A 25,419-nucleotide genomic window follows, 5' to 3' on the forward strand; every position below is an offset into this window, starting at 1 on the left:
CATATGGTCGCATGTAAGGAGAAACTGCCAGCACCCCTCACACCTTTAAGTAAATGACTATTTCAAGAAAAGTATTAAATGCTGGCTTTAAAAACTGAAGCACGGAAGGGTGCCTGGGTGGCTCAGTTAGTTAAGCGTCCAACTTTGGCTCATGTCATGACCTCATGGTTCATGAGCTCAAGCCCCACATCAGGCTCTGGGCTGACAGCGTGGAGTCTGCTTGGGATTCTGTCTCTCTGCCCCTCTCCCGCTCTTGCTCGCTCTCTCTCTTTCAAAATATATAACCTTAAAAAAGTTGACGCATGGATACTTTCTGACTGGTAATTAACAATTTTTACAGAGAGATGACACTCATTTTCATTTATGTAGCACTAAACTAGACTCTGAGAATACAGGAATGGAGTCTATGTCGTGCTAGGAGGGACAGACAAAACACATTATCAGACAATAAATAAAATGTGCCCAGTTATGATGAAATTAAATGATGGCATCCAATGAAAGTCTAGAGCAAAACAGAAGAGAACGTATTGGGGTTTTCAACCTTGGCCAGCACATTAGAATCTCCCCGGGAGCTCTTAAGCCTCCCAGTCACACCTCAGATGAGCTAAAGAGTGTCTGGGAGGTAGGATCGGGTACCAATTTTTCAAGTTCCCCCAAATGACTCTAAAGCATAGCTGAGGGGCACCTGGGTGGCTCAGACAGTTAAGCGTCCGACTTCGGCTCAGGTCATGATCTCATAGTTCTTGAGTTCGTGCCCTGCGTCGGGCTCTGTGCTGACAGCTCAGAGCCTGGAGCCTGCTTCACATTCTGTGTCTCCCTCTCTCTCTGCCCCTTCCCTGCTCATGCTGTGTCTCTCTGTCTCAAAAATAAATAAACATTAAAAAAAAAAAATTTAAAGCATAGCTGAAATTGGGAAGCAATTGCTTTACTCTTCCATAAAAAAAAAAAAAAAATACCTATAGAGCTACAAACACCTAAAAGCAATTTGGTTCCTCTTTGATTAAATTTAAATTATTGTTATTACTACTTGTATGACCTTAATCGAGCACTTCAATTTCCTCATTTGTAAAATGGGTATAATATCATCTCTCTGTGGCAACTGTATTATTAAATAAGATCACGCATGTCAAATGCTAACCACAGTAACCTCCTCCTAGAGATTGTCCCATAAATGTCAGCCACCCATACGATCAGTTGCTGCTGCTACCTTCATCATTTTTACTGTTATTGCTACTTGCTCTATTGCTGAGGGCTGGAATCCCCCTAGGGCCTCGAGCTGTCCACTGCACAAACTCAGCACCGGTACTCTGGGAGGATTTTCTTTAACAACCTGCAAAGATTTACCTTCACATTTCTCCCGGTTCCTCGTACCTCCCTTGCACTGTTTTTCTTTTTTTCTGGTCCACACACTTCCTTCTTGCCTTGAAGAAGAAAAATTACCAACCTCTGCACCAAAGAGACGGGAGAGTAGAAGGTTTCTCTGGGTCGGTGAGACACTGCAGGAACAGCCCTGTCCCTGCCCTTATCGCTTCCAGATCCTCTGGCAGCTACCTTTCCCAGTTCTTTCTAGGATTCACTTCCCCAATGAAAGCCCAACACCATTGAGTTTATCTCTTTGTGCATAAGGTGAACAAGCTTCTACTTTTCCTTCCTGACCTCTGATGCAAATGCAGGGGGAAAAAAATGTGTTTTTTTCCCAAACATGCAATTCTTTTTTTAAGTTTATTTATTTATTGTTGAGAGAGAGAGAGAGCACAAACTGGGAAGGGGCAGAGAGAAAGAGGGAGACACAGAATCCCAAGCAGGCTTCAGGCTCTGAGCTGTCAGCACAGAGCCCAACATGGGGTTCAAACCCACAAACCGTGAGATTGTGACCTGAGCCCAAGTCGAACACTTAACCAACTGAGCCACCCAGGTGCCCCTAAACATGCAATTTTGATACATGTGCATACACATACACAAACGTATAAATATATAATAAATTTATATATTTACATAAGTATATGTATATCTTTGTATAATATATGTATGATTATATATCATTATATATAATATATATTTATATATATATAAAATGGCACACACTATTTATATATTTATATATATTTATGTTTTATATATATATAATGGCACACACTATTTATATATATTTATATATTTATGTTTTATATATATATAAAATGGCACGCACTATTTATATACATATTTATGTTTTATATATATATAGAAAATGGCACGCACCATTTATATATATTTTTTTATATATATTTATGTTTTATATATATATAAAATGGCACACACTATTTATATATATATTTATATATATGTTTTATATATATATAAAATGGTATGCACTATTTATATATATATTTATATATATATATTTATATTATATATATATAAAATGGCACACATTATATATATTTATATATATTTATGTTATATGTATATATTTAAAATGGCACACACTATTTATATATATATATATTTATATATACATTTATGTTATATATAAATAAAATGGCATACACTATATATATTTATATATATTTATGTTTTATATATATAAAATGGCATACGCTATTTATATATATATTTATATATTTATGTTTTATATATATTTATATATATATTTATATTATATATATAAAATGGCACACACTATATATATTTATATATGTTTATGTTATATGTATATATATAAAATGGCACGCACTATTTATATATATATATATTTATATATACATTTATGTTATATATATATACACATTTATGTTATATATATATAAAATGGCATACACTATTTATATATATATTTATATATATTTATGTTTTATATATATAAAATGGCACACACTATTTATATATATATTTATGTTTTATATATATAATGGCACACACTATTTATATATATATTTATATATATATTTACGCTTTATATATATATATATATATATATATATATATATATATAATGGCACGCACTATCTCCACACAACTTCCAAATTACTCATCCTTGAAATGAAGATAATGTCTACAATCATCAGACCTTTATTTAAAACCTATTGGCACTCATAGTAGACGTATAATACCACCACACCCCAAAATCAATCTCTGTGACAAGAGTAATGAGGGCATGCTTATCTTTGGTGATATCAGAGATAAGAAAATGATGCTCCTAAAACTGAGGTAGGCAGACACACACTGACGCTTACCACGGTGTAGTTGTGCAGAGCCGCTTTTGTGTGATAGAATTGGTTGTATGTCTGAAGACTCTCAGGCATGTGTTCAGAATCCTCGCCAGCATTACTCAGAATGAATTACAGCCAGCAGCCACCTATGTGATAGATTATTAATATTCATTTTCATTTCAAATCACTTCTGCCGGCTTCGCATAGAAGGGCTGAGATCCACTGTGGTTAGCGGAGTGGAGGAAGCAAATAACCAGTATGTCAAATTGATGTACTGCCAGTAGTAAGCACACAGTCCCCACCACAACTGTGAGAGCCCAACCTTGGATGCCTAGCAGACAATTATGCATCATCTATTACTAAATCATGAGAGAGGAGAGCACACCATTGCTTTCAAATTTGTAACGATGACCCAAAAAATATGATACAACTACACTGGTGGATGTCGACTTACATAATATCCACAAAATAGCAGTGACCACTTGCAGGCAGCTGGGACAGTCATAGGGGCCACTGAATTCAAAACATGCAGATTCACGAGAGTTTTTCTTCTTCTTCCTCTTCCTCCTCTTCCTCCTCTCCTCCTTCTTCTTCTCTATCTATCTATAACCCAGAACTACTCCCCTGCGATTAAGAATAGGCTGAAAGCATGCTGATCCAGAACTCTGACTCCAAAGGTATGACCTCTCATTCAACTGCCTGATCTAGACTGACTTGGAAACATCAGAGGAACTGGTAACCAAAATCTTTACTTCAGTTCAAAGATACAAGATGGCCAAAAGCAAAACAAGCAAAGGAAAACCAAATACAGTGACAGCATAAGAATATCTTCCAGACCTCAAAATATCGCCGACTGCAGTTGACAAAGAAAGTGTGGCTCTTGCAGGGGTGCCTGGATGGCTCGGTCAGTTAAGTGTCTGACTTCAGCTCAGGTCACGATCTCACGGTTCATGGGTTTAAAAGCCCCGTGTCCAGCTCTGTGCTGACAGCTCGGAGCCTGAGGCCTCTTTGGATTCTGTGTCTCCCTCTCTCTCTCTCTCTCTCTCTGCCCTTCCCTTGTTCTGTCTCCCTCTCTTTCAAAAAATAAATAAACATTAAAAAAATTTTTTTTTTAATTTGGCTCTCGCATTCACCACTTAAGTATCTATCCCAAATCAAAAGCCAAGTACGGCATTCTATACTCCACCAATTTTCAGTTTTCTTCTTTAAATTATCATAAAATAAACAATCTATCTTGAAAACCAACATGATAAGTATAACAGCTGCTGGAGGAAAGCCACCAAGTGGTTGGTGCATATACCAGCGAGGGAAAATGCAACATATTTAAGACACCCATTTCAGGATATTCTTTAGCCTCACTGATTTCGGTTGTTTGGAGCATGCACTCTGACAAAGAATAGTTGCCTCTGGGCACATATTACACAGTGAAATAGAAAGAGACAGTACCTGACAAAAGAATTTATAATCCTCAGGAAGGAGATAAACATCCCATACCCACACCTTATTAGTATGCATAAAGTGTACAATCTAATTGTGTAAAAAGGATTTCATATTCTCGGGACTGATGTTCCACTGAGTATGCATCAGTGAGCACATATAGGGGAACTTGGTTATTCAAGAAAAATATTCTGTAACTTTCCACTAAAATCCATGGTTTACAAATTATCAGCAGGAAAGGCACTACATGCCAGGGATTGAGTAAATATTCTAGCTCATCTTGACCTCAGGTGTCAGAGTTCACCCAAGGACAAGTCATAATCCTTGAGAAATTGTGCTGATAACCGGCTTGCATTGCTTAAAAACGGAATGCCCCCAAGGAAATATCTTGGGTGCATATCCTGGGTCCAAACACGTGGTGCTTCAGAATCCCCTAAGCATGAGATTCTCTCCCTTCGGTTTCAGAGAGAATGTGTGGTGCAGAGTTCCAAAATATTCTTTGGGAATCCAGTAGTGGTACCATTAAAATATCTCAGAGAAATAAGCAAATCAGGGGAGAACAAGTAGTTCTACTAAATACATTTCAGTGCACAACTCCAGGGTCACTCTTTCCAAGGAGCTGGGAGTGCTGTCCACAGGTCACCATGTAAATCCTGCTTGAGGGACTGAACAGTGGAGACTTAGGTCCCCTACCTAAGCTCCATTTTATCTGCAAGATTTCATGAAAGTCTGAGAACACTGGCCTAGGTTACTTTGACAGAAATACAAATGCCCTAAAAAACTGTGTTTCCTCCAAGCACAGGGGTGGTTCAATCGATGAAGCATCGGTCCCCTGGTTTCTGCTCAAGTCATGATCTCAGGATGGTGAGATCAAGCTCTGCACTGGGTTGCTGGGTGTGCTGTGGAGCCTGCTGTGGAGAGATTCTCTCTCTCCCTCTGCCCCTCCCGCTTACTCATGTGCTCATTGTTTCTCTAAAATTAAAAAAAAAAAAAATCTTGAAAAGAAAAACTGTGTTCAGTTGTGGATTTTGGTACTTGTTCAGGAAAAGTAAAGACAAAAAGTAAAAACCTATACTGTGCACAGATACAAGTCTCACACCATGACAAAGGCTGGACACTTGAAATGTACATCACTGCAACTAACCATCCTACCTACCAACCCGATGCTGTGGTTGCTAGTATCCCAAGTTGGCAAATCTCAGCAAAAGCTGAGATCCAGAGAGGTGAAGGGGCTCCCTGAGGAACAGCAAGCCAGGAAGTGGAAGGGCTTATGTAGGATGGACTCTAAGGCCAAGATCTGTGCACCTGCAACTACATCTTGTGTTCCAAGATGCAGGACTGATGACAACAAGGAGCTCTCTCAAAGCACTGCACGATGGCATGCTGCTGAGATGAAAATGCTATCATTTGTAGGGTGCCTGGGTGCCTCGCTGGATTAAGCATTCGACTCTTGGTTTCAGCTCAGGTCATGATCTCACGGTTCATGAGTTTGAGCCCCGCATAGGGCTCTGTGCTGACAGTGAGAAGCCTGCTTGGGTTTCTCTCTCTCTCTCACTTACTCTGCCCCTCCCCTGCTCATGCTCTTCCTTTCTCTCTCAAAATAAATAAATAAATATTTTTTAAATAAAATAAGAAAATTAAATAAAATGATATCATTTGGAGTTAAATTATATACTGTCTTATTCCAGATTCTACTACAAACAGCAGCAGAAGCCAAAGATTTGACGCCTTTTTCCCCATTAACTTGTCTTTCAATAGATTGTTGAATAATACACTGTTCTCCATGATTGTTTGAGCAAAGAGAACACTTCTATTCAGGAGAATAACTCGGAGAATTTCAGATGAATCTGCAAGCAGCCCCAGTGTGTTTCCTTCCCCAGAGCCACACAAAGCTGCCATTTCCTCCTTCTACCGGATTGGCGTTCCTTCCTCTCTACAAACCTTCAATTCTAGAATACTGCCTCAGTGTAGAGGGGCAGGTACAAGGCCCAGAGAGCCAAAGGGTGTGTGCCTTTTTTCCATTTTAAGTGCAGGCTCCAGAGTAACATAGTAGAGTTCCACGCTCAGAATTTTTCACGCAGTAATTTTGTGACATCACTGTTTTCCTATTTTGTGTTTGAGATGATTCTGAATCTACTCTGTGCAATTTTCCTACTCCCCCTTGACCCTGCAATCACGATGGTGCCCTCAAGTGCCGTCAAAAGTAGGGACAAGGGGCGCCTGGGTGGCTCAGTCGGTTGGGCGTCCGACTTCGGCTCAGGTCATGATCTCGCGGTCCGTGAGTTCGAACCCCGCGTCGGGATCTGTGCTGACAGCTCAGAACCTGGAGCCTGTTTCAGATTCTATATCTCCCTCTCTCTCTCTCTGACCTTCCCCCATTCATGTTCTGTCTCTGTCTCAAAAATGAATAAACATAAAAAAAAAATTAAAAAAAGAGTAGGGACAAAGTGCAAGAACCACTTGACGCATGTTCAAGAGGCACCTTTTGAAGATAAAAAGTCTGCAGCTGTACCAAGTTTTAAGGCCTTTATGTTACTTCTTGCTGCCGTCTCTTGTGCTTCTTGTTCACTGCCATCCACTGGGGACTAATCCTCTATTCTGTGACTGAGAAGCAAGAAAGAACAAAATGGAAATACATTGGGACAAAAGAGGAAGAAGAGAATAGAAGCGTTGTGTCTAAGGTTGTAAGAGGGCCCCCTTTGTGCACAGTACAGTAAAACCTTGGTTTGCGAGCATAATTCATTGTGGAAACGTGTTTGTAATCCAAAGCACTTTTATATCAAAGCGAATTTCCCATAAGAAATAATGGAAACTTAGATGATGCATTCCACCACCCAAAAATATTCATATAAAAATGATTATATGTTATATAATACAAAATAATACAGAAAATACAAAACAGAAAGAAAAATAAATTAACTTGCCTTTGAAAACCTTTGTGGCTGGTATGAGGGAGACGAGAGAGGAGGGTTATTGTGTAGGACAACTTTCACTATCACAAATGGATGCTGACTACGGTACAGTTTTATTGAACTCTTATCATCCACTGTATTTAGTGTAACTGGCAATAAGGCGGCAGAGGAAAGGGTCCCTCTCTGCAGGCAGCCTGACCTAGAATGAAGCAAAGCATTCCTAAGCTTGCTCTTGTGTGGAAAAGCAAAGGACTGTCCATAGGTGCTTTGAAGTGACAAAAAATACACTACTGTCAGTCGTAGACACCTTCCAACATTCTGAAAAATCACTCATTTCTGCCAAACACTGTGGCCTGAGACTGAGCACCAGAGCATGGGAGACAATCACCCACAAACCTACATCATATATGTGTGTGTGTGTCAGAGAGAGAGAGAGAGAAGAACCATTGGTTCAGTTGTGATTGTGTGCCCTTCGGCATCACGTACTACTCACATTGCAAGACATCACCCATTTATCAAGTTAAAATTTATTAGAAATGTTTGCTCGTCTTGTGGAACATTCACAGAACACGTGACTCGCAATCCAAGGTTTTACTGTATCTAAAGTGGAGACAGAGAGAAACGTTAGTACCAAGTATTTGGGACACAGCTAGTATTCGGTTGTTATCAAGGTAAATAAATGCATCCAGCATACCAACATACACACACATAAGGCAAGAACCATTAAGGGAATTAGAATTTGGAGAATACCTACCCTATGCTGAGCCCTAGATTTGTCTAAACAACTCAGTTCATGGTTACAAAACTATGAAACATTTTCTCTAGTACTCAAGGATCCTGAGAATCTATTGAGCCCCCGACCTGACCCATTTATTTCTTCTCCAACCCTCTAGCAGCCAGACAGTGGGCTGGACTCACCCAAACGAGGTCTCAAATTATGAGTGGATTCTGATTATCACTGTCACTCCTTTCTCCTACTTTCATAAATAATCGAGGTGACTCTACATACAGAGCCATTTTTTAAAAATAAATTGGCATATGTAACCACACAGCTGGCTCAGACTGTTACTCACCCCTGGTCACCCTGACTCGTGAAACTGATCGATGGTGGGCATGTAAAAGTCGCCGTATACCACTGTGACATTCTTAAATGGTCACAAACTCAGGCTATGAAGGCACATCTAGCAATAAGGGGCATCTTCAACTAAAAGGTTAATTCTCTTAGCAGCTGAAAAGTCTGCCCTCTCGGGCATATCTCAAAGCTGAGAACTTATCACATAAGGCACAATCTCATTGGGCATGCAGAGCAAATAACTTTGTTAAGAATGTAGAATGAAGAATGGCTATTCAAACAGGGTCGTAGCAGGTGAACAAGGTAAGGGTAGAAGGCAGTCAAGTATGAGGCCGCCGTGGGATGTAATTTAAGGCACTTTAATAATTTGGGCATGTCCAGTGTTAAGAGAGCGGTTTGCCTGGCACCAGGTAGGGGCTAACAAAAGCACCCAATGAGGAGACCTCCGTGCAAGGATGCCAAAAATCCACCTTAATGAACTGAGGGGATGATGGCAAAGGGGCTCTGCAGGGTCAGCCAGCCTGCCGGCCACGCTGTCACAAAGGCCAGGATGGAGGCAGCTAAGAAAGGGCTTAATTATCCAGCCATTCCTCATTTGAGTTGGAGGGAGCCAGCAGGAGGAGGGTGCTGGACCACCAATTAGGTTAGTCAGGAGGTTATTCGGTCTAAGATCAGAAAGAGAGGTGAGGCAAAGCCAGTGGGGGGCAAAACATCAAAGGTCCTCTTGGCCGTCAGGGGGTTCCCCTTCCCACTGTGGACCAGACCATTCCCATGACCTAACGCTTCATTAGGTCGTCTTTTCTGGCACCACTGAAATTCTGACCTTCTGTCTCAGAGAAGGATGTCATAACCCAGGATGCCCGGTGAACTCTAATCAGTGACAATTTTAAAGACATTTTATTGCATCGTGGGTTTGACAGCCAAATGCTATTTTATAAGAACGCTTGTCTTAAGAACACTTCGCTATAACAAAAGCATCTTTCTCTGACGTCTGCGATCATCACAGCTCACAGAATGAACACCAGTGGCAGAATCATTCAACAAGACATTTCAGGCTGGAAACATTCTTCCTGGTTCCTCTTTCAGTGATGTTCCCAGAGAATCCCTTTTCCATCCTCCGAAAATATCCTTAATCCTTGACGGAAAAGCCTGAATAACTAAGTATATTAGCACTACACTAGGCCCTAAGTCACGAAATCACAATGGAGAAATTGGTAGAGGACAGGGTTTAGGAGGGTTTTAGCCACTCAACCATTTAGAGTATCTTCTTTTTACCATACTATTAAGCTCAGACACACATCCAGTGGGCTAAATACTCTAAACCCGAAATACATAAATTCTCCCTGAAATACACAAACCCTCCCTAAAATATGTAAATTCCACACCTGAATTATATAAACAATCCTAGCCAAATCCAGTCCTAGTACCATATATCCTCGTTTGCCTTTTGGTTGCAAGATAAATTCATACTCACCTACAAGATTTCCTAAGATATTTCAATCTCCTGCTCCTGGCCATAAATAAGTGGGCAGGAGAAAATTAACAATCTATTTGATATTATATAACTTTTTAGTAATTTATTCTGTAAACATTTATCTTATTCTATTCTGTAAACATTTGGATTTAATTGGTGAAGATTGAATCGTGTGATAGAATTTAATAATTAACAAAATGATGTATTTTATTAAGACTATACTTAATCTTAATAAATACTATTAATCATTTAAAATTAGTAATTGATTGGGGCGCCTGGGTGGCTCAGTCGGTTAAGCGGCCGACTTCAGCTCAGGTCATGATCTCGCGGTCCGCGAGTTCAAGCCCCGCGTCGGGCTCTGGGCTGATGGCTCAGAGCCTGGAGCCAGCTTCCGATTCTGTGTCTCCCTCTCTCTCTGCCCCTCCCCTGTTCATGCTCTGTCTCTCTCTGTCTCAAAAATAAATAAACGTTAAAAAAAAATTTAAAAAAATAAAATAAAATAAAATTAGTAATTGATCATTATTGATAATGCTTTCCATTTTTCATATATTTGAGGTAGTCAGTGTCATGAACCTTGCTATTGTAGTAATATATATTCTATTTTAAAACATACCCTAAAATACATATGTATACATTCCTTTCTTTACTGTGAGGTTTTTTTTTTTTTTTTCCAGTTTCAAATACATTTTGGGTTCAGTGTTGGGATGGAGGAAAGAAAAATCCACATTGCTTCACTGAAACTTACTGGTAGAAAAGGTTATGAATAAGAATAAACCCCAGTAGTTTTACCCCCTCATTAAAACCCATCATTTGGGTATTTAGTGAGGTTGAGAGTTGGGGGAAGGAGTGACTCAGTCTTCTGCATCACAGTTGTCTCCTTTCCAAACGGAGAACAAGCAGGTATAAAATGCTGCCTGACCCGGGACAATAGCTCAGGATAATACATGCCACTTGGTGGATTAAAAATTTATAAGATATTTTTCCATCTCTGCTTAGAATAAAAATGAATATATTCTTGTCTCATGGCAAGTGATTTCTTACTCAGAGCTGAAGAGATGTGCAACACCTTAAATTCTATGGGGTTTGCCTTTCTAATTATATTACACAGGAAATAAGCCAAACAACCTGAGTACCTGGCAGGAGAGTCCCATACCCTCCACATACAAATAAACTCTCTTTACATACAAATCCCAGTAGATGGGAATGTTATAGCTTTACCACCACCACCAGCACCCCCCCCACACACACACACATGCTCATACACACGCTCACACACACACACACACACACACACACACACACACACACACACCTGTACCATGTCAAGATAACATTTTTCATTAAAGATTTCATTCCACATCACACCATGTACCTGTGTATGTGTGCTTGGGCACACGTGAGTATACTCTCACGGTATATAAAATGTAACAGCTATCTCATGTTTCCAAAGGTCACATTCATGTTTTCCCTTTGGTACCAGGCAGGGGCTAACAAAAGCACCCAACGAGGAGACCTCCATGTAAGGATGCCAAAAATCCACCCCAGCGAACGAAGGGGTCTCCTGCCAGCCAGGTGGCAGCGTGCTGATAGAAATCTCATGGGGCAGGGGGTGGGGGAAGTTGGTACATGCCCACATGGACACATGGAAAGTCTGGAGCCTGCCCTTTGCCCCATAAGTTACCTAGAGAGGAAACCTTTTGTTATGTGTAGTCATGTAACTTTGTTTAAATACATCAACAGAGAAAAGTGATTTTCCCCCTTAAGGCAAGGGTTGAAGGTAATCTAAAAATATGTGTCATCTTTTGAAAGATGGCATTAATTTGTTTTGATCTCTAATGGTGCTGATTATCCACATTCCTTTCTACTGAGGACATGGCCCTCCCCTCAGGCCCTTTTATTTCTTGCCTTGCCCTGTATTGCTGCAGTTACTATGATGGAATACAACAGCTCAGAATTTCTGTAATTAGAAATAATTCTGGATATGAGTAGATTCAGAGATGACTAAAATCATTGTAATACCTCAGCAATGTTGTGCTCAAAGATTTTTATTAAAAATAAAATACTATTTTTGAATGAAATAAAAGTGTTATTCATGCAATCCACAAAAGAGAGAAAGCTTTTTCAAGGCATTAGTAAAAAGATATGGGCAGAGAGCAGAAAGGAAAGATGTTTAAGATAAAATAAAAAATTGAATTCCTATAATTATGTAGCAAGAATTAAACTTAAGTCCCAGGCTCTCAGAGATCCAGGAGAAAGGCTGAGAGTTTCAAGGTGAAATCCCAACTGAGAAGATAATTCAGCTAGCCATTGTAACCATCTGGGGTGATGAATGCAGAAATGCCCAGCAAAAGGCAACTATCAGAAGTCAACAATTTTTCCTTACAACTAGCTTTTTTTTTAATATGAAATTTATTGTCAAACTGGTTTCCATACAACACCCAGTGCCCATCCCAACAGATGCCTTCCTCAATGCCCATCACCCACTTTCCCTTCTCCCTCACCCGCCATCAACCCTCAGTTTGTTCTCAGTATTTAAGAGTCTCTTATAGTTTGCCTCCCTCCCTTAGTCTTTCTTTTTTAATGTTTATTTATTTTTGCATGCACACAAGAGTGGGGGGGGCAGGCCAGAAAGAGAGGGAGACATAGAATCCAAAGCAGGCTCCAGGCTCTGAACTGTCAACACAGAGCCCGACACAGGGTTCGAACCCTTGAGCCGTGAGGTCATGACCCGAGCCGAAGTCGGACACTTAACCAACTGAGCCACCCAGGTGCCCTCCTTAGAACTAGTCTTTACACAGGCACACATTATTAATTTATTAGCTATGGTCACTGTATCATATACTATTTTCCCTAGCCCTTGGATCAAGTCCTTGGAAACAAGAAAGACACAGTAGAGAAACATTCCACCTCTGTGATTTCCAACATTACTGATAAATTCTGATAAAACACCATCTAAAATAAACAATAGGATTTTACACCTAAACATTCCACTTTTTTTCAAAAATTAGATTTCTACAGCTAAAAATTGGGAGGGAACTCTAGAAGCTGATGTGAAGCTTAGTGTGATATGGCATTTTAATTTGAAAAGGCAAACAACTCAAGAGAGTCTGCTGAAAAACTATTAGAATTAACTTTTCAAAAGCTCAGTAAAAAAACTTACAAGGTTGATTTTTAAAAGTCAAACTCTTCGTAAACTAACATAAACCAATTAGAAAATGTACTGGAATAATAAGTACATATTATTATTATACATATTATTATAATGTGTATATGTGTTATATATATATGTAATATTATACAATTATTATAATATGTATATTATTGTACATAATAATATGTACAATAGCAATAAAAACATGATACCTACCAATAATCCAAAGAGAAAATGCGCATTATCATTTATATAAAGAAAAACACAAAGGTTGCTAGACAGATGTAAACACAGAAGACAAAAATAAAGAGAGATGCTATTTTCTTGGACAAAAAAAAAAAGAATTAGCCTTGTATAGATATCACTTCTTTAAAAATAACTTTACAGACTTTATGTTGATTTAAATCAAAGACTCAGAGGGATTTAATTTTCTTGAAATTTGGCAAAAATGCTTAAATTATCTAGAAGAACAAACAGATAAATATAAATAGGAAAGAAAATGTTAAAGAAGAGAAATGAAATTAGTTCAACCAGATCTGAAAACATATTATAAAGCTACCATCATTGAATCTGAAAAAGGCATGAGGAAAAAAAAACACAATTCTATAGAAACAAACCCTCAGGTATGGAGCAGGTGTCCAATAAAAATGCAATATGAGCTACATAGAGAATTGAGATTTTTCTAATACTCACATCTTAAAGAGTAAGGTAAAAGTGAAGTTGATTTTAATAGTGTAGATTACATTATTTACATGTCATTAATATATGTCATGTTATATATATTTTATTACATCCAAAATATTATCACTTTTACATGTCATAAGTATCAAAACATTATTGAGGTGGGATTTTGGGGTTTCTTTGTTTTATTTTTTAATGTTTATTTTTATTTTTGAGAGAGAGAGAGAGAGAGACAGAGCATGAGAGGGGAGGGGCAGAGAGAGAAGGAGACACAGAATCTGAAGCAGGCTCCAGGTTCTGAGCTGTCGGCACAGAGCCCCATGCAGGACTTGAACTCATGAACTGTGATCTCATGACCTAAGCCAAAATCAGACGCTTAACTGACTGAGCCACCCAGCGGACCCAAGGTGTTTTACATTCTGCTGTTATGCTGTTGTTCTAAGGTCTCAAAGTACGCATTTTACACATCTCAGTTTGGCCTAGCCATATTCCAGTGCTCAAGAGTCACATACAGCTATAGGCTACAGTGTTGGGCAGTACAGGTACAGAGAAAATGTGATTAAAAAAAAACAACCATGAATTCATTAAGCGGTAAGCAAACAATTTCCCTTTTGATATGTTTATATACATATCTTAATCAGCGAGCAGTATAAGCTCCAAGGATATAAACAAGTTAAATTGTTTAATAAAACAAAATTCACCAATGTTAGAATAATATAAATGACTCTGCCAAAGGAAGGGAGAAGAAAATCATCCAGTCTTTAAAGGAACAGAAGCAGTCTCAAAACACATGGTCTCCAGATTTCGTGATGGGGAATATCAAAACTTTTTCATATCTGAACTGGTAAAAACAAATATTTGCCATAAATATGACCAAGAAAGTTTTAATCATTTTGAGGAGCTCATGTAAATCAAGGTGCAAACCAGTAAGAATCCCAACAGATTAATGGACAAGGGCAGGAACAGAGAATTTAGAAAAGAAAATAATCAAATAGTGAGCAAACAAATGGGGGGAGGGGCCCACCTTCCTAGTAATCCCAGAAAGGCAAATTTAAACCAAAAAATGGTGTAATGCTCTCTCCTTCCTCCAACACCCAACATTCATGTCTTCTAGCTTTTCTCATCTTGGATACAATCTTTAAGGGTGTAGCTATGGTTAGCAAATGCTATGACATCCTATGTTCTACCATTTGAAAGAATTCTGAATATAAACAGAGTGGAAAATGACTTAAAAAAACTGTACTAACTGACTTATTTCATGTTCAAAGAATTTGAGAGAGAGAAAGAAAGAGGTAAAAAGAATCATGGCATACCGGAATGGATAGGACTTCAGACATCTAAAACACAGTGAAGGAATGTAAATGAAGCTGTACATTGAGGAAAGTTACTTTTGTTTTCCAAACTCTTAACACCCTCAGGTATCATAGGTGATCTCAAATGTTCAGCAGCTGCAATGACATATAGTAAAAAAGAATAAAAATAGTAATCATCAAAAAAGATAAATTTTAACACCCATGGTTGGAGCAGTGAAGGAAAAGCATTGGTTAAGAGATTAAGGCTCAGCCTACCCATATCATAATATATGTAACAAATGCTAATATAGTACCTACTAAGTGCTGGTGCTATTCCAATCAATTCCTCACGATAACCCTATGATGTAGGTATTATTAATATACTCATTTTACAAACAACTGGGGCATCTTACGGACAAAGAGCTAAGTAACTTTTTTAGGAACACATTAGTAAGAGTATGCATTAATTACTATCCTGCCCATAGGAGACGTAAGCACATTCTTAAAAGCAGGCTAAATTTCTGCTAATTAAATATTTAATGAATGCTTATTATGTTAGCATATTGGTTTTAAAGAGGTCCAATTTATGACACAATTGAGTATCCTTTTATCTGCTGAAGTAACACTTATGATAGTGTACTAAGAATCCCTTACATGTACTAAGGTATAAAGTGTGTTAAAATAACTTTATAAGACTTAGAACAGCTTTATTACATACATGTTTGTAGAGTTTTATGGCTATCCTATTTTCCTTCAAGGGTTCTGGTGGCTTATAACAACCCATCTTTAATCAGAAACACAGGCTCCCCTCACTGGTATCACTGGAAAAATCAATGCTATTCTCATTTCTCCCTTAGCTCCAGGAAAGAGGAGCAGAAAACATAACACCATTATAGAAATGGATATGACATGGAGAATGTCCCACAAAACAAAAGGGGAGATGAAAAGCCTGTTCTTTACATCCCCTTTGGATTTAGAGATAAGGGGAAAGGAGACAAGGCCTTCCTGAACACATAGTCTAGAGGCTCAAGTCATGGAGAAGAAATTATGATTAAATTGAAGAGAAAAGTCAAAGCAGACTGGAGCTGTGGCCACATTCTTGTTTGTGTCTAAGAGAGCATATACCCCTCACACACCCAACTCCACCTGTTCCTTTAGATTGGAGGTGACAGGACAGTGCATTTAGCAAGGGAAAGCATCTGGATTGGGCTCTCCAGCCACCGTGGACCTGGAGAGTTTCCTATACCATGGGCTTGCAGAGAGAAGTCAAGGCTGGTCCATCTCAGGAGGTCATCTCAGGATTTGTCGTGATGGCCTGAAACAACTCTGTCGTTCAGGGCTTCAGAGCAGGTCAGCCAGCCTGGGGGCTTAAAGGAGCCATAACTAGAGCTCAGGCAGTGGGCCAGCGCCAGTCAGGACTAAGCCTGTGCTTCATCAGGCCAACAGACTCCATCGTGAATTCACCAGTCATATAGACGTGAGGATCAAATGGCAACACCAGGCAGACAAGGATGACCTCAGAAACCAGAGGCCCAGAGGAAAGGATAAAGCCCCACAATGGGTCTCAGGCCACCTTCTTGCCACTTCAAAGGTGTCCAAGCTCCACCCCAACACTAATAACCCAGACTCCATCTTGAAGACAAAACAGGAAGAGGAAGAAAGTCTGAATTTATTAGCATTTATCTGAGAGGGCGATGAGTCATCACTGCTTTAAGTTTTTGAAGAGAACTAAAATTTGTGTGTTGGATTAAATGGTACTTCTTTTCATGCACTCTGCAGGGCAGGGCTCAGGAAGATGAAGAAATTTACAGAAAAAAAAATAGGCGACTGTTTTGGATGAGTACCTGAATGTAGTATGTACCTGTTATTACTTGACTTCAATATGGCATAAAGGAATCTGTTTTCCAGAGACCTGGATTATGATGGACTTGCTTCCAAAATATTGTCATATTGTGGCAGAGAAAAAGAGACAGAGACAGGAAGAGAGAGACTCTGCTTTGGAATTAGTGTCTTTGTAGAAAAATCTCCCATTAATAAAAGCATTGCTTATCCTTCATTATGAACTAAGCACTACTGTGAATAGCTTCCAGTATGAACTCATGAATCCTCATGATCATACTATGTGGGGCAGTTTTTTATCATCCCCATTTTACAGATTCAAAAAGTGAGACCTGGAAAGGTTAAACGACTCACTGTGGTTGGACTGCTGATATGTGATAAAGCTCACAGTTTATATTGTTATTGTCCTATTGCCCATTCTATGCTACTTTTTGGGCAAACAAGTCACTTCAAGGCTAAATGTGTCCACTTTTCCTCCATTCCTCTGATAGCTAAAGGTTGCTTGTCAGAGATGAGAAGCCCTTACCTTTCGCCACAGGCCACCACCTGACTGACCTATTCCCTGGGCTCCAGAAACTTCCAGCTCAATATCTCCAGTCAAACGCATCATCCTCACCTCAGACTCAGAATGCCTCCAACTCTACATGGCTTCTTCTCCCGGAATCACTCCACTTATTGTATTCTCCATTTCAAATTGGCACCGGTATCTTCTCAAGTGACACCTGGAATCAACTCTAGAACCACCTTCTTCTGTTCCTCATCCTTCATATCTAGTCTGTATCAGGTTCTGAAGATTCAACCTCTCTCTAACCTCTCAAATTCTGTCTCATTTCTACTTTTACTTCGTCTTGCTGGTAATGAAAGTAGGCTCTAGAGTCATATCTAGTTAAAATCTTGACTCCAAAACTTGCTAGAAATACGACCTTGAGCAGGGTCTTAGCTCAAGCTGTTATAACAAAAATACTTACTCTAGGTTGGAAGCCTTAACAAGAAACATTTATTTCTCACGGTTCTAGAGGCTGGAAGTCTGTCACCAGGGGCCAGCATGGTTCTCAGTGACAGCCCTCTTCCTGCTCCCATATGGCTGTCTTCTTGCTGTGTCCTTACATGATGGAGAGAGGGCGCTCTGGACTCCTCTTCTCCTTATCATGGGGGGTCCACTCTCATGAACTTTGCACACCTAATCACCTCCCAAATACCATCACATTGGGGATTTAGGTCTTCAACCTTTGAGTTTTGAGGAAACAAACATTCAGTCTATAGTAAGCAGTTTATAGCCCTTCCTTGCCCAAACTTCTCCATCTATAAAGTAGAGATGAATAATAGCACCGGTTGCTCAGGATGCTATATAAGGATTAAATCATGTCTGTAAAACACCTGGGACAGTTCCTTTTACATAATAAATATATTTTCATCATTCTTGCACATTTTCATTACGACACAGTGCTATTATCAAGGTTCACCCCTTCTTCATCTTTCACCTGGACAAATTACAATACACCTATAACTACCTCCCAAGTCCTCTTTCCAACCCCATGCTTCTACAAGCCAATATGTATATTGCTATAACTAAAACAGAGATGGGATTGTGTCATTCAAAAATTCCCCAGCACCAGCAAAGTAAGGAAGAAACGCTCCAATGCAGCATGCAATGCCCTCCATGACCCAGCCCCTGACACTATCTGAGCCCCCGACCACCACCTGCCCCTCATAAAATGCTGGAGCCCTACTGAATTACTCACAGTTCACTGAAACTACTATAACATTATTTGGTTCTTTGATTTTGTTCACACTGCCTGAAATATTTTCTCCTCCCAACCCAGTCCTTATCTTGGCACACCTGGAAAGTCTCTAGTCATCTTTCAAAACTCAGTTAAAATACTGGTTCTCTCTAAGGAATTCCCTGTGCCATTTTTTGGGCCACATCATACTCCATACACAGTACTTACCTTAGACTTAGCAAACTCAGTCTCCTATGTTGGGCCCAGTACTCTAGAAGGTCCTACTTTGTCCAAATGCATGTGACTTTCCCATTTGGGACAAAGATCCAGGAGAAGTAAAGAGGACTCAACTACCCAAAGTCTGCATCTCCCTGCCCCTTCTAGACCCAGTAATCAGATCCAGTAAGTGGCCATGAGCTCTCTTCTGTGGCTTGCAGAAGCCTTTTCTCTGGCCCAACTCCCAAGTACTGACAATGCCACCAGCATACTCACTCCTGGACCATAAATATCACCATGGGGCAAATATTTACAAGGAGTATGAATGGCACTTGGACATAGAGTTTGAATTGTCCACACATACATGTAAGGCTCTGTATGGTGTAGGATAAAACCAGAGATGGGAAAAAATTAGATTGGGAAAACCACTTGTTCTCTTGTCCAAAAATGTTAGGAGCATGCCTGTATACATCATTTCTGTCAGAGTATCTACAAAGATTTAGTGTTAACCATTTAACTTTATGAATATTTCTATAATCTACAAATACTAATACAGTCCTATCTCATTTACTCTTTACTAAAATTAAAAAAAAAGTACAGTCGATTCTCATTATTCATAATAGTTATGGTCTATAAAGTTGCCATGAACACTGAATTAGCAAATACTGAACCTCTGCTCCTATAGGAAATATAGTATTAGGTTCCTGTGAGCTTCTGGTCACAATATTTTCATGAACCAATCAATGCATTACCTTGTTTTATGTGTGTTTCTCTTTAAAGACACCTTATTTTATATATATTGGTGATTCATTAACATTGAACTCACTGTGAACAACATTATAACTCATACCTAATGACGTTTCTCTAACACATGTAATTTCTCTAGAAGCACATTATAGCCTACTCACACTAAGAAGCACTGGATAGTACTTCAGTATTATGCTTAGGGGCCATTTAAATAGTGAAGTCACCAAGAAAAAGCACAAAAATGTGAAAAACATGCCACTAAATAGATCATAAAAATGACACTTACTTGGAGAATGAGAGCTGAAACAAGACAGAGCATCACCTTACTGTACTTCAGCAGGGAACGTGTAGATTAGGCAATTCAAATTTTCTGTCACTCTCTGCAATGTTTTCAAATGACTGCAAAAGTGCTTTATTAATTTGGCAGGGGAAGGCAGGTACAAACGCATTTTGTAAGTAAGCAGACTCACAAAGACAGACTGCAAATGAGGAGGATTGACTGTAGGTAGAATTTCGGGATCTCCCTTAAGGATTCACCCCATCATGGTCCAAGATCCCCGGGGACTTAAGGCATCCAGAAGGGGAAGCCAGAGGAAGAGGGTGGCTCATTGGTTCATACATCCTACATGCATTTACTGAGTGCCTCTTATGAGCCAGACTCTGTGCAAAGTGCCAGGGACTGAGAATCACCAGTTTATTCTCAGGGAAGACTTAGATGGGCTAAGGAGACCACTTGAGCAGTAACACTAGTAAATATGTAATGACCAATTGAGAGAAATGCCCTGGAGAAAAGAATCATAGTTCTATAAAAGCTTGTACAAAGTACCCTCACAGACTGGGGACGTCACCAACACACTGGGTGGCCTGCACGACAGCCTCTTCTCTCTTCTTCCTGGGTGGCAGAGTCTTCATTCTACTTAGGTGTTCTCCCTCCATATGACTCAGATCCTATGGTGAGCCCAAGTCCAAGTCTGCAATGGAGTATGTCAACAAGTATGACACCATTACCTTTGCAGCAATTACCACATATATGCCTACAGCTTCATGAGATAGAAGATAAGACTGCCAGCATCACACCTAAAATATAGGGTCCTGCTCATACAAAGACACATGTGGCAAGGGCCAGTTCCTCTTCTTTCACTGTATATGTTCTGTGGCAGACATCTGGGAGCCATGAGGAAAACTAAAATGACACAACAAAAAAGGTAGACAAAGGCTGATGCCAACGTTGAGGTGAATTAAGCAAACTTCAAGTCCCCTCCCCCAGCATACATATACATCTATCCCTTATGTAAGATAATAAGTTGGCCTCAGTATTTAAGCCAAGAGCAGCTGTTGTATCTATCTCAAAGGGACACCGGCCACATCTGAGTCTACTAAGCAAACTTGCAATCCTGAGATGTGCAACAGAATCCCCTGTATAAACTGCTTGAGAAGGAAGGGCAGAGGAGGAATCTAGAGACTTCTCTGAAGAAGTAAAGGTTCAATCAACCTTGAACCTTGAAGAAGGTATCAAGATGAGAGAGCCTGGGAGGCCATATCCAGTCATAGTGAACAGTGAATAAGCCCAGAAACACATAACTGGTACAATCAGGAATTCCTTTTATGACTGAATTCTGATGTTTGCTGCCCTCTCTTACAGCCAGCCGAAAAGAGGCCCTATTCTGTCATTCAACTCCCTGGGTTCCCCTTCTGCATGAGAGAAAGAGGACACCACTCATATTATCATGAATTGTTGATCTACATTTACTTGATCAATAACAAATAAACTGAAAATGACCCAAGCTGAGTTCCAATCCACATTTTTTTCAAACCGTAAGGGTATTCCCTTACAGTGTGGTGTAGTCCCAGGTAGGAAAGATCTTCCAGGCAGAGAGCACGACACAAGCAAAGAACCCACGGCATTGGGGTGCCTGGGTGGCTCAGTCAGTTAAGCATCCAACTCCAGCTCAGATCATGACCTCATGGTTTGTGAGTTCGAGCCCTGCATCAGGCTCTGTCTGTGCTGACAGCTCAGAGCCTGGAGCCTGTTTCGGATTCTGCGTCTCATTCTCTCTCTGCCCCTCCCCAACTTGTGCTCTGTCTCTCTCTGTCTCTCAAAAACAAATAAAAATGTAAAAAAAAAAAAAAAAATTAAAAAAAAAGAAAAGAAGAACCCATGGCAGAAGGAAACTTAATGTTTTGAAGAACCTGAAAGAGGAGGGTGTTGGGATGTGGAATGAGATGAAGCTAGAGGTAAACCCACAAGCTAGAGAGGGGATGGCTAATCATGGAATGCGCTGGGAAGGACAGGAAGGCTTGGACTCTGCCAGGGGAAGGAACACTTATACTACCAAAGAAGGGGATCAGGCAAGCTGAGGAAGTGAGATTTGGAAGCTGAGAAGGTGCTCACCTAATGCTCCTAATTAATCTGGGATGTCCTATGCTGAGATTGAGGGCAGGGCTCCAAGGCTTTCCACAGGCCATCCAAGGAATCGCATAAGAGCATAAATCCACTCCTCGCAAGTTAACCTCAGCCAAGAATGCCCCAGACCTGAGTTCCCAAGGCTTTGAGAACCCTATATCTCCCAGAACCCATGCATTAGCTAAATCAGGAATGCCGTGTCAGAAAAGATTCATCGTCTGCCCTTACAGACCTGGTCTCAACCCCCTTTTCCTCCTAGGAGACTCTCATCACCTAAAGTAAAAACTGTTTTCCCCTTCGTCTCCTGAAATGCAAAATGTGTCAGTCCGTCTCCTTTCCCAGATAATCAAGTCACACACCATACTGTTAGCAGTCGTGCACAAGGGGCATCCCCATAGACGTCCGATTACATTGTTTATCCTGGAAAACAGGGCTTTTCACTCACCTACTGAAGGTTATCAACCCTACCTGCCTCCTTGGTAGGGGAAATTAAATTGAGGCAGGGAGGGTTGGGGCTACGACTGCCTTTGGCAAAAGGGACCTACCTCGAGTGCCTGAAAAACAACTTACTCTGCCAAGGGTGACAAGAATGACACCAGCAGCAGGATACCCATCTATGCCTGTCTTGGGCTTTCCCTCTCAGGGCAGGAACTAAGTCTTCTCTGTTTTTCCATCTCCAGGGTCCAGCACCGCGTCTGCCACATGGCAGGTCCAAACAAACTCCAGTTCCATTCGACCCACTCGACAGATAGGACATGTATATGCACATGAGTCCTCACTATCTTGCCTCCCAGCTAGCTATAGGACATCCTTAGGTTAGAAAGACTTCTGAGTCCTTTTCCAGGGTGGTCTACAATAGGATACAATTTCTGAGCGAGATCATTAAATAACTCAGTAATATGCAGCCTTTCTTCTCACCTGCTAAATTTCAGTACCAGATCTGGGCATAGTACAAGTATATTCCAGCATTTCTTCTTTGCTGCTACAAGTTAAGGAAATTTCCTCCTGTTTCAGTGGCATTAAACTGCCTCCCAGTCTCTCCAGGAAACGGTGCATGTCTATTTTAAGTGTGTAGGGAAGACCAGCCACCTGTTATGGGTGTTAGACACAGCTATGGGGTCTCCCCTATGTTTCAGTATCAAAGACCGGATAGTGCACATTACTCTCCCGTCACACTGCACAGCCCACTTAATGCCTGCAGGAGAGAAACCGCCCTCAAAGGCACCTTTGGCACATTGTCACGCTTGCCCCTAAAAGGCCCATTGCTTGTTACTCCCTGTTTTCCCAAGTGATTGGATTCTGCCAATAGTCCTGAACGGTGGAAACCCAAAGTAGGGAACCTAGACCCTAGAGCAAATTTAGACCTCATGGGTTGCTAGATTCTTCATTTTTAGCCCCACTTCATTCACCAGCACAGGCGCAATGATCTTTGTAAAATGTCTTAAGAACCTTACAGTAAATAAAAATGATAAATGTTGACCTTCGTGGTCTCTTTCCAGCCCTAAAAATCTATGATTCGTTTCTTCTCAAGACTTCACATTTTCAAGGCCCAAGGAGGCTTAAGCAACAAGCCAATGTAAATAGCAGGTAATGGGCCCTGATAAATGTCCTGAACTGAAAGACTAGCCAAAGGGAAAGAAAAAAGAAAAAGAAAAAAAGTAAGAAAGTACAATAAAACTGCAAATGTCTTTACAGCTGCCATCAGAGATGGTGGGAAGCCTCAAACACTGCCCTTGAGAGCAACTTAAAACTAAGCAGTCTGTGAACACAAGCAGAGAGCATTTCTTGCCTTCACAAAACCGTTCTTTAAGAAGGTCAACAGTCTTAACTTCACTATTCCAAGCATCGAGATGCGGCATTGGGCAGCCAGGTGTCCCCACACGCTGTACTATCAAGACATGGGTTGGCTAAGGGTACCTGGATTGTCAGCCGCCAACGGGTGAGTTGTGTTTTCTGGCCAAACGTTCAGCCTGGTAGGAGGGAATGTATGTTCATCTCTTCTCAGGCACACACACAAAAGAAGTTTCTGCCTAGAAATTAGACAAAACAGAAAAACCAAATCTATTTTTGGCTCCTGAATCCTTTTCCCACACTGTGTACATCTTTCCCCCAGCCGTCTTCCTGGCCAGTGTTACCTTGGATACTCTGGGAACAGATCCACAGCTACCATTTTCTACCTTTTCAAGTCTGCTGAAAATAAAACTGCCCAAGGCCACCACTGCAGAGGCCTAGTTGTCCCCCAGAGTGACACGTCCTGGTGCACCTCTTGGCACTATGTCTGACGACTTTCTGCAGGTGCTGCACAGAGACTCTTAGGTTACCAGAATGATTTTATGTTACCAGGTCAAGATGTGTGTTATGTGTACCAGGCAATAGGTTTGATCTATGGTATTGATCTATCAGCCCACAACACCACACTTCTTTTAGGAAGACCAGAAAATTTTTAAAATTGATAGTAGGTTCATGGTCTAGATTGGGGCCTAGAATTATTATTTAAAAATTTTTAAGTTTGGTGAGTTAAAATGTAATAGATGAGGTTTTGGTAAAGAAATGAGATAAGATAAGATAATGAGATAAGATGAGATGAGATGAGATGAGATGAGATGAGATGAGATGAGATAATAAAATAAAATAAAATAAAATAAAATAAAATAAAATAAAATAAAAAATAAGGGGCGCCTGGGTAGTTCAGTTGGTTGTGTCCAATTCTTAATTTCGGCTCAGGTCATGATTTCAGGGTTCATGAGTTCAAGCCCCACATTGAATTCTGAACTGAATTCGATGTGGAGCCTGCTTGGGATTCTCTCTCTCCCTCTCTCTGACCTTCCTCCACTCTCTCTCACTTGCTCTCTCTCTCTCAAAATAAACATTTTTTTAATAAAAAAATAAAAGTAATTCAAATAAAAAATAAAATAAAATTGCCCGAGAAGTGCAACAACTTCTCTGAAATTCCTGCAACGCCCTTTCTTTGCTATACTTCCTGCTTCCACTTCCGGATTTTTTTTCATACTTTAAATCTGTCTTAATACTTTGGATCTGAGGGTACCTTTTGGTCTTTGCTCTTCAATTTCCTCCATCATAATGTTTTTTTGTGAACAAACTGCTTAATGTACTCAATAATGGAAGCTCCTAGGGAACTCAATAAAAGTAGTAAATTGCTTGTTGTTTATATTAAGCGTTGACAACAGAAGCCTGGTGACCTAAGGAATGGGAGAGCACATGTCCTTTTGGTTCCCTGTCGGGGCGAGAATGAAATTACAAACCAGTCTGTGTTCTACACAT

The 25,419-nt window shown here is 40.1% G+C and overlaps 1 long non-coding RNA gene across 1 annotated transcript in view; it reads right to left on the reverse strand.

The window, feature by feature from the left end:
* Positions 1-24,163, reverse strand: part of LOC123602176 — a 50,358-nt gene extending 26,195 nt beyond the window's left edge. The window contains exon 1 of the long non-coding RNA XR_006714409.1: positions 24,055-24,163. This is a non-coding gene — a long non-coding RNA (uncharacterized LOC123602176). The remainder of the gene's footprint in view (positions 1-24,054) is intronic.
* Between the last annotated feature and the right edge of the window lie 1,256 nt (positions 24,164-25,419).

The sequence above is a fragment of the Leopardus geoffroyi genome, chromosome A1 (genome assembly GCF_018350155.1).
Source record: "Leopardus geoffroyi isolate Oge1 chromosome A1, O.geoffroyi_Oge1_pat1.0, whole genome shotgun sequence".
Taxonomy (NCBI): Eukaryota; Metazoa; Chordata; class Mammalia; order Carnivora; family Felidae; genus Leopardus; species Leopardus geoffroyi.